The 9,569-nt window shown below is 49.5% G+C and overlaps 1 protein-coding gene and 1 pseudogene across 4 annotated transcripts in view; both read right to left on the bottom strand.

Moving 5' to 3' along the window:
• LOC137633394 (zinc finger protein 665-like) overlaps positions 1-8,854 on the bottom strand; it is a 136,530-nt gene extending 127,676 nt beyond the window's left edge. For 2 of the 4 annotated variants that reach the window (XM_068365621.1, XM_068365618.1), the window contains exons 1-2: positions 8,725-8,801; positions 7,503-7,550 (exon numbers count right to left, since the gene is read on the bottom strand). The gene's annotated coding sequence lies outside the window, so the exon portion shown is untranslated. Of the gene's footprint in view, positions 1-7,486; positions 7,551-8,724 lie in introns of all 4 variants that reach the window. The other 2 variants (XM_068365619.1, XM_068365620.1) reach the window with 2 other exon arrangements.
• Positions 1,640-1,758, bottom strand: LOC137634061 (5S ribosomal RNA; annotated as a pseudogene).
• Positions 8,855-9,569: the final 715 nt, after the last annotated feature.

Below are 9,569 nucleotides of genomic sequence, written 5' to 3'. Positions count from 1 at the left end.
ACATCAGATATAGAATGGTGACTCGAAATCTTGAAGGAATTGGACCGAAGGCCGGGACCCCAAGATTCTGAGTCTAGCCAACAACTCAGGAGCGAACCTGAATGTTACCTTCCCCCATTCCTTAGAAAGGGCGGAGTCGTATGAGACTAAGAAGATTGCTTACACACTGGCCGCGGCCAGAGTGAGCAGGAGACCCAAGACGGAATACGATCAGAGGCCTGACGTAAAGGGTCTTGAGAAGATCTCTTAAGGGACTAAAAAGTCCGAGCCATGCTCCATGTTGGAGGTCTCACTCCGACTAGGGCAGGGACGTTCGCAGCTTTGCATGAGCGAGGAAAGGTCCAGCAGGAAGGAAAAAGCTATTCCTTTAAGCCTGAAGGTCAGGGAAAGGCTGAGCGACCGGCTTCATTGCCGAGAGCGGAAAGGAGTTTCCCCCCGCCGAAAGGCAATAAGTTCGTTATTGCTGGAGAAGAGGCCTCAAGGGAAGAGGTACATCTCCCACGACACCAACCACCGAAGACTCTCCACTTCGCCTGGAAGACTCCTGCGGATGACTATCGCAGATGGCGCGATCTCCGTCTCGCGACAGTAGCGGGTTGTCTCTTCTTGAGGAGGAGGCGTAGTGTCTCCAGGCATGAAGCCGAAGCGACGCCCCGGCTCGTGAAAGATGTTGCAGTGTGGTTGTTCGAGTAGCCTGTGCCGTGGGAGAAGCTCTCCCGGGAGTTCCGTCAGGGGAAGCAGAGGGTCTGGAAACCATTCTGCGTATAGTCCCAGTGGAGCTCTCAGGGCCATTGAAAGGTTGACAGACAACCTGGTCTTGTTGAGACCCATTCTCAACAGACAACAAAGGAGGGAAGAAGCAGGCATCGATGTTGTCCCACCATCACCGGAATGCATCTTGCCAGAGTCTCGGGGTCTGAGACTGGGGGGAAGAACAGCGGAAGCTTGAGGTTCCAAGCTGTCGCGATCAGGTCCCCCAGGCCAGGACTTGCTGGTTACTCAAGGTCAAAGACCCCCAGGTACACTCTCTCTACGAGGGTAAGCTCGGATAGTCGGAGAGAACATTCCTCTGCCTGGAATGAGAGAGCCGATGGTGGTATTGAGAGGATCTCAAATCATCTCAGTATCTCTACTGCAAGATGCGAAGGTGTGAAAGTGTGTCCCCTGCTGGTTAGAACACGCCAGTACCATAAAGTCGACGCGCACGGAGCGACTCGGCAGGAGCTGTAGGATCTGTAGAGGGGCCAGACTACGGCCCCTAAGCCTGCCTGAATGATGGAGAGGTATCCTTCAGGTCCTGACCATAGGCCTGGACCGGAACATGCACCCCCCCCCCCCCTTTTCTTTGACGAGTCCGAGAACAGCATCAAGAATGTGGGGAAAGGACGAAAATATCCACTCCCATCAAGAGGTTCCATAGGTCAACACCCATCGCAGGTCTAATCGTTCCGCTGGTCCCATAGGGGCCAGGAAGTCCGGTTAATCGTTGCTTTGAAACCACCGGAACTTGGGCTGCCCCACAGGGAACTTATCCTGAGGCGACCGTTCGGAACTTTAGACGGGTCAATGAGGAAAAGAGAACTAGGAAACGTTCTCCTCAGCCTTGCCACAGTCAACTGAAGGGAAGGCTCGGAGGAGGCGGCAACAGAATCTGGCGTCCCCAGGCGGTCACCCATCCAAGTACCGACCAGACCCGACGTTGCTTAACCTCGCTGGACGGACGAGAAGCGGGGTTTCCAACGTGGTAAGGCCGTTGACTCAATATCATGGCTAGATACTCCAGATGTTGAGGCAGAAGAAGAGAAGGCTCCTAGCAAAATACCATGAACCCCCACTCATGGTAAGCATCCGGAAGCTTGTCCCGGCGCTGAAGAAGGTCGAACCCGAGCCTACCGGAGTTGACCAGACCTCCAAAAGGCGAAGGAGGCGGAAGCCTGCACCTGAGTGGCCATGAGGAAAGCAGGGAGAGTTCTCTGGGGAAAAAACCTGCGATGCCATGGCGGGATCGCCACACTGCATTTTAAGCAGGAATACCTGTAGTCTAGGCTGAATTCCACGAGCTTCCTGGAAGATGGATGGAATGGAAACTGAAAGTACCCGTCCCTCCGATCCAGGGCCTAAGGAGTCCTGTCGCCTCGTTACCAGTCTGATTGATTCTGCTGTTCCACGCTGGACGAAGTTTGTTCGACAAACTTGATCAGAGCTGAGAGGTCGACTACGGAACTCCCGTCTCAGATACTTCCTTACAAGAAAGGATCGAATGAAGAAGCCGGGGGGGGGGGGGGGTGAAGCCGTCGACGATCCTATGGAGGACCTTCTCCTAAGGCATGGATCATTCTGCCCAAACGGGCAAACTCTTGCCGACCCTATGGCATAGAGGTTCAGAGACACTGAATTCGCTGACAGAGACGTCAGGCGCGATATCCTTGGCTGATCACAGAGATCGTGCAGGAATGAGCATTGGGAAGCTGTCATCCGGATGAGTAACCTTAGGCATCCTCCCAGCGTGAAACCGGCAAGGGGGGGGGTGCCAACCCTAGAGTTCGTGAACTCTGCCGCTCCCTCTAGGACTATGCCCCCCCGGGAGAGCCTCCCGTGCCACCTGTTCCTGACAGGAGGGAACTGCTATTGGACACCTTGTCTCAGTTGTCGTAGCCGGTCCGATAACTTAGGCTGACGTGGCTGAAAGAAAGAGGCGCTGGAGCCCTGCAGGGTCTGGAAGAAAGCGCCTTGGAGGAGTGAAAACGGAAGTCGACTTCCTCCGCACAACCGCTGTCTGTCTCAGTCCTTGGGCACAAACAAACTCTTCTCAAGGATGGAAGGGTGTCTGAGGTTGTCGACATCCACGGATGAGACACCCTTACTTGACGACGAAACGCAAAGGTGCTTGAGCCCGAGAGGAGGAAAGTACCCATGACCTTCCTGTAGCGAAGGAGCGCAGAAGGAGGGCGAGCGTGATAGGAAGGGAGATAGCTGGTGGTCGGCGAGCGATAACCCATAGGCGAGCAATGGATACAGCAAGAATTAAGCCGACGTTCGCGCGCCGGAACACCGTCGGTCCGCGCGCCGGAACGCCGTCGGTCCGCGCGCCGGAACGCCGTCGGTCCGCGCGCCGGAACGCCGTCGGTCCGCGCGCCGGAAGCCGGAACGCCGTCGGTCCGCGCGCCGGAAGCCGGAACGCCGTCGGTCCGCGCGCCGGAAGCCGGAACGCCGTCGGTCCGCGCGCCGGAAGCCGGAACGCCGTCGGTCGGCGCGCCGGAACGCCGTCGGTCCGCGCGCCGGAACGCCGTCGGTCCGCGCGCCGGAACGCCGTCGGTCCGCGCGCCGGAACGCCGTCGGTCCGCGCGCCGGAATGCCGTCGGTCCGCGCGCCGGAAGCCGGAACGCCGTCGGTCCGCGCGCCGGACCGCCGTCGGTCCGCGCGCCGGACCGCCGTCGGTCCGCGCGCCGGACCGCCGTCGGTCCGCCGTCAGTCCGCGCGCCGGAACCCCGTCGGTCCGCGCGCCGGAACCCCGTCGGTCCGCGCGCCGGAACCCCGTCGGTCCGCGCGCCGGAACCCCGTCGGTCCGCGCGCCGGAACCCCGTCGGTCCGCGCGCCGGAACACCGTCGGTCCGCCGTCGGTCCGAGCGCCGGAACGCCGTCGGTCCGCGCGCCGGAACGCCGTCGGTCCGAGCGCCGGAACGCCGTCGGTCCGCGCGACGGAACGCCGTCGGTTCACGCACGGGCGAACATTGGAGAGCATGTGCGCGGTCGCGCATGAGCGTAGGCGTGCAGGCACGTGGGCGTGCGGTTTTTGCGGGCACGTGGGCGTGTGGACGCGCAGGCACGTGGGCGCGTGGGTGAGCGCAGGCGGTCGGGAGACCGATGACGCGTAGGCGGGCGATGGCGCGTTGACGAGTAATGGCGCGTTCTGGCGAGTGATAGCCCGTAGGAGAGTGAAGGCGCGTTGGCAAGCGATGGCGCGTCGGCAAGCGACGGCTCGTTGGCGAGCGGTGGTGCGTTAACAAAACGCTAGTGCGCAAGTGAAGAATCGCGCGGGCGCAAAGGCAATTACCAACACGAGAGAGACTAGTGATGGTTAGCGCGCATCGCGCTAACAGAAGGAGCGCAGGTGCATCAGGAAGGTGAGCGCTGAAGCAAGCTGTTAATCAGGCGATCCTAGACGGTCAGAAAACCGTTGGTGCCCATTGGTGCATGGCAAAAAAGGGGGCGCAGATGTGCGCTGGCGATTGAAGAAAGCTGGCGCACAGAAGGACAGAAGTAAAGGTGAGCGCTGGCGAGCAGGAGGAAGATCTACGGCAAGACTCAGCTACCGGAGATCGTGGTCCACAGCAGGCGAGCGCTAGATCGCTACTGATGGTGTTCAGGGGAACTGACACGCGTGGCAGATCGATGGCGATCGTTGACGCGTAGGAGATCGCTGACAAGCAGGTGAACGTTGACGCGTCTATGGTCGCCGGTGAGCAGAAGGCAACGCGTGGAAGCCTGTGCATAGAAGAAGAGTCCTTGACCAAGACCTGAACCGAAGTTCTAGATCGCGAGGGCGAACGTGGGCGCACAGGGCGCGTAACAGGAACCAACAGGAACAGCAGAGATGATCATCATGAGAGCGCTGACGAACAGGAGAGAGCTGACGAACATGAGAGCGCTGACGAACAGGAGAGCGCTGACGAACAGGAAAGCGCTGGCGAACAGGAGAGCGCTGGCGAACAGGAGAGCGCTAGCGATCAGGAAAGCGCTGATGAGCAGGAGAGCGCCTGTGCGCTAACACTGAGCCGGAGCAGGAGCAGGAGAGCGCCTGTGCGCTAACACTGAGCCGGAGCAGGAGCAGGAGAGCGCCTGTGCGCTAACACTGAGCAGGAGAGAACACAGCAGAAGGGCGTGCAGGGGAACCCTGACACGCAAGGGAAGAACCCCCGTGGGAGACAACCCTTTGCCTCGAAGGGATCGTTGTCCGTCGGGAGACTGATGTCCGTCGGAAGACCGTTGTCTGTCCGCCGGGAGACTGATGTCCATCGGAAGACTGTTGTCCGTCGGGAAGACCGTTGTCCGTCGGGAAGACCGTTGTCCGTCGGGAAGACCGTTGCCCGTCGGAAGACGTGGTCAGACTGCTGTCCATCTGCACCAGGGGCGGAAGATCAAGAAGAAGGAGTTGTAGGCTGCATACGGAGATTCAAAAAGGCGCCTCTTAGCACCCTTATAGGGAGATGGGAGGCCCTTACGACGAGGCGGACGGTGAGCCTTACGGCGAAGGAGGCCAACAGCAACAACAGCAGAAGAATCCTCCGAAGAGGAGTCTCTATGAGTGTACTCTCTCGCGAACGAAAGAGAAATACTTCGTAGAAGAGACTGGTCAGCCAGTGACCTAAAAGGAGCAATCCTCCGAAGAGGGGCTCCTGCAGTTGCCCAGCCCTTTGAGCAAAACTGCAGGTGCGGCCGCTCAGCACCAAGAGCATAGTCGCACGAAAAAAAGGCAAGAGAAGAACCCCCCAAAAGGGGAAAAACTCAAGCCTGGACAGGAAAAACTTCCCTCGGAAGGAAAGTTACCCACCCAAGGAGGCGAGCCTCCTGAGAGTTCTAAAATGAACTGGAGAGCTGTCAATCGTCACGGGAGTACTTCCAGAAGAAGGAGACAGGCCCCTGACGAAAATCCATAGGGGAGGCAGCAACAGCCGAATCCCCAGGCCTCAACAAGACAGCTCACACCGTTGCCATACTACAGAAACGAACTAGATCGGTAACTGTAAAAAAATAAAACAAAAATCATTAGTACACATTCATTCCCCCTGGAAGGGTCCGAAGAGGAATCCCAAGGGAAAGGAACACAAGAATTACACAACAGGCACGTGCCCTCACAACCACTTACACTCACGGAAGGAGAGCTGTAACCAACACAGAATTACAGTGAACCCTCGTTTATCGCGGTAGATAGGTTCCAGTCGCGGCCGCGATAGGTGAAAATCCGCGAAGTAGTGACACCATATTTACCTATTTATTCAACATGTATATTCAGACTTTTAAAACCTTCCCTTGTACGTAGTTCTGTTAACAAACTACCCTTTAATGTACAGAACACTTAATGCATGTACTACAGTACCCTAAACTAAAACAGGCACAAATATTAAAGGTGATTTTATATCATGCATTTCCTAAACATGCTAAAAAGCACGATAAAAAATGGCAACCAATGTTTTGTTTACATTTATCTCTGATCATAATGTAGAAACAAACTGGAGGTAGAGCTTTGCTTATTACCCAGACATATTTCCCATACTTTTCCCTTAGAACTACATCACATCTTCCTACTTTAGATATATATATATATATATATATATATATATACTGTATATATATATATATATATATATATATATATATATATATATATATGTATATATATATATATATATATATATATATATATATATATATATATATATATATATATATATATATGTGTGTGTGTGTGTGTGTATGTGTATATATATATATATATATATATATATATATATATATATATATATATATATATATATATATATATATATATATATATATATATATATATATATATATATATATATATTTATATGTATACACATATACATACCTACATATATACATATATACATAAATACATGCATACATATATATATATATTACTGTATATATATGGGTTATGGAAAAAATCCGCGAAGTGGTGAATCCGCGATGGTCGAACCGCGAAGTAGCGAGGGTTCACTGTATAACAATTATAATTATGTAACTATGTAATTATGTAATTTAAAAATTAATGAACACTAAAGAAAGAACGAAAACCCCGAAAGGAATCGTTCTACAAAGCTGAAAAATCAACGAATACAATTAGATTCATAAACTAATTGAGACAAAACGTACGGCGTAGCAACCCCCCCACACGGGAAGGAAGCTACAAAATGCGTAGTAACGTAGTAAAAGGGTGAACGACCTCAAGAGAGAGAGAGAGAGAAAGACCGAAGTCAAACTCGATCGCGACCCATAAAATTACACCGTGGTGGCCTAAACTGCCGAGGGCTCCAGGGAGATATCATACACTACACACACAAGCACAAACTCTGAAAAGGAAACTTACTGGTTTCTATACTCAAATATATACATAAACATGAGAAAATTTTTACATATATATTGAGTAAAAGAAAAGTAAGTGATTAAGTAAAGACAAAACAACAATGGCTGCCAAGCGAGGACAAAGACAGAGACGTCTGCCCCTGTCCGAGCCAAAAGTGAAAGTGGAGCATTCACCTGTGTGTGAGGGGGGGGGGGGGGGTAGCTAGCTACCACTCCCCTACCACCCCCCCCCCCCCCGCTAACTAGCGCGGGGATATTACACCCTCGTTAAATTCTAATGGCTTGCCATTTCAGCTACACTAAAAGGTAAACCTAATGTAAATAACGTGGTTTGTATTTCGGTTACGGAACAAATGACTGTTTAGACATTTTCACTTACACAATCTTGTACTTACGAGTCCAATTTCATCCATACAACTTTTTCCCACATATGTTTTGTTGTTCTGTAAAAAAAAAAAAAAAAATCTTTTACTTAATATTCTCTAAATAATGGAACCTAGCATTAGCATGCAAAGTTAAAGAGAAGGAGGGTAATGGGCCTAGGTAAGTTAGGACACAGCAATTTGGGTTACTGGTTCTGGAAACATTTAGGAATAGGTTGAACCAATACTGCAAACCAAGGTTTCTGCGATACCTTAGATCTACACAAGTTGGGTGTACATATAATCTCAAAAGTAAAGCCAAATGCACCCAAACCTAATATCCCATTGAGGCATCTCAATACTTTGATCAATACTATTTGTGATTAGAGAACCTGATAGATTTGTAGATTGGCGGACACAGGCTGGCTCGGTCATAATAATTTGCTCTATAATAAAAACACCTGCTGACCTGATATGGCCCAAACTTACCTGCATCACCTTGTCATTTGATAATGTTATCTGAGCTTGGGTATACACATAATGTATATGGTTTCACCTTGCATTAATAGGACTGTTTAGGCATCTTTATATACACAATCTCATCCTTACAATTCAACTTCCATCTATGTAACTTACCCCAGAAATGCTCTATTATTGTAAAAAAAAAAAAAAAAAAAAATTTACTATATCTTCCCTTGGTATTGAAATATAACATCTCGTGTAAGGTCAAGTGGGAAGGAATTGCACAACAAGGTAAATGAGGACACAGCAATTGGGGTTACGAGCTCTGAGTATATTTAGGGGAGCCTTTGTATATCAGCGGCCAGTTCCTCACACGTTCATTAAAGATGGACATCAACTAACCTAAACTTTCCCTCCTAACCTAACCTAGCCTACAAGCCGTGTCCTTACCTACTTACGTAACGGGGGACATTACCCCCTTATTCCAAGTTAGACAATTATACATGCAGGTGGCCGCTATCATACATACACCCCTACTCAGGAATAGGTTGAACCTATACAGCATACCAAGGTTTCGGCTACATACTTTAGATTTAAGTAAGACAGGCGTACTTATGATCTCTAGTAATATAAGTGTTCGTTGAGGAGACGGAGTACTTTAAGGCCCAATGGGGGAGCTTTGCGGGCTGAGAGCCACGGACAGAACTCAATTGAATTTATCACTAATACAAACTCCCATCAAAATTCCATAATTGTATCGTAACAAATGAAAAAATTAACGTCGAATACTTACAATAATTACGATACAATGTTCAGTCGAGGAGGATTCTTGGCTTTGTTGACATCTGTCAAGCCTGAGGCGAAGGATCAACAAAGCTTGGAGTCGTTTAGTTTCACCATATTTTTATTTATTCTATTTATTTCATGCTTTTTTGCTATAAAAAGATAAAAAATCCTAAAAAAAAACTCATTTTTAGTTTATAGTAACTCTTAAAGATCATAAAAGTAGTTCAGCCTTGTGATAAAAATATTATTCTCAAAAAAGTGTTTTATAAGAAACGCCTCTTTTTTGTCCAAGCGAGTTCGCAAATAGATCGTAAACACCTAAAGCTTAATCGTTCCCGGTTCTGCTTATTCCGCAAAATATGTTTGCGGGCACTATATTGCGTGCAAAGCTTCTAAGCTTATGCGTATTATTGTAATTAAGCTTAATCTTATTCCATTCTACTTGAAATCTGTTGAGATAATATCTTACTATCATCGGTTTCGGCTTTAACCTATCGTGGCCAGTTTGGACTTTTTAAACTTTTCTTTCATATGTATTGCCTTATTACTGTATACAACATGATAAAATTAGACTATTTTACTTACTTTACTTTAAGGGGCTGCTTCCCTGGTCCTATTACACAGGCTACCAAACGCACTTGTGTGTTTTCGCGTATTAAACAGCATATCCACATTTATCGAAACACGAGGAGAACAAGAAAGTTTTAATTTTCCTCTTGAAAGCCCTAATAGCTCCAGTATTTCTAAGGATGTTTAGTGGGATCTTGTTTTATAGTACTGGGGTTGCATACATAAAAGCTCTGGAACTTACAATAGACATACAGGCTACATCTTGGTTCTTCTGTTTATCAT

Source organism: Palaemon carinicauda, chromosome 43 (assembly GCF_036898095.1).
Source record: "Palaemon carinicauda isolate YSFRI2023 chromosome 43, ASM3689809v2, whole genome shotgun sequence".
NCBI classification, from domain to species: domain Eukaryota; kingdom Metazoa; phylum Arthropoda; class Malacostraca; order Decapoda; family Palaemonidae; genus Palaemon; species Palaemon carinicauda.
This window is presented reverse-complemented; position numbering and strand designations above follow the sequence as displayed.